We start from the raw sequence: 443 nt of genomic DNA on the forward strand, positions 1-443 counted from the left end.
GAAAAATAAAGTAGTCTAATTTTTAATTCTTTATATCTCGATTAATTTTGCAATAAGAAAAAAATCCTTTGGCACAAAATTCTATCTCCCAAAGTACTACCTTTGTGCAAAATTTAAAAAATTTCTGAGATAGATGACTGATCCGCTTCATATGGAATGGCCCTTTTTTATTTAAAGATATATATTTTTATATTTTTTGAAAATCAAATAAATTTAAATTTATTAATTATTCTTTTAATTTTATTCTTAATTTCATTCTTTAATTTCAGTTTTCTTTTAATTTATTATATATAGGTATATATTTATTTATATCTGAAATATAACATAAAATTGTTTTTTTTTACATTTTTATTATTTTTATTAAAAATAAGACTTTAATTTTAATTTAGCCGTGTTTGTTTGTAAGTTTGTTGAACATAAAAATAAGCTTGTTCTTTTATTAC

The sequence above is a fragment of the Wasmannia auropunctata genome, unplaced genomic scaffold (genome assembly GCF_000956235.1).
Source record: "Wasmannia auropunctata unplaced genomic scaffold, wasmannia.A_1.0 LD336090.1, whole genome shotgun sequence".
Classification (NCBI taxonomy): domain Eukaryota; kingdom Metazoa; phylum Arthropoda; class Insecta; order Hymenoptera; family Formicidae; genus Wasmannia; species Wasmannia auropunctata.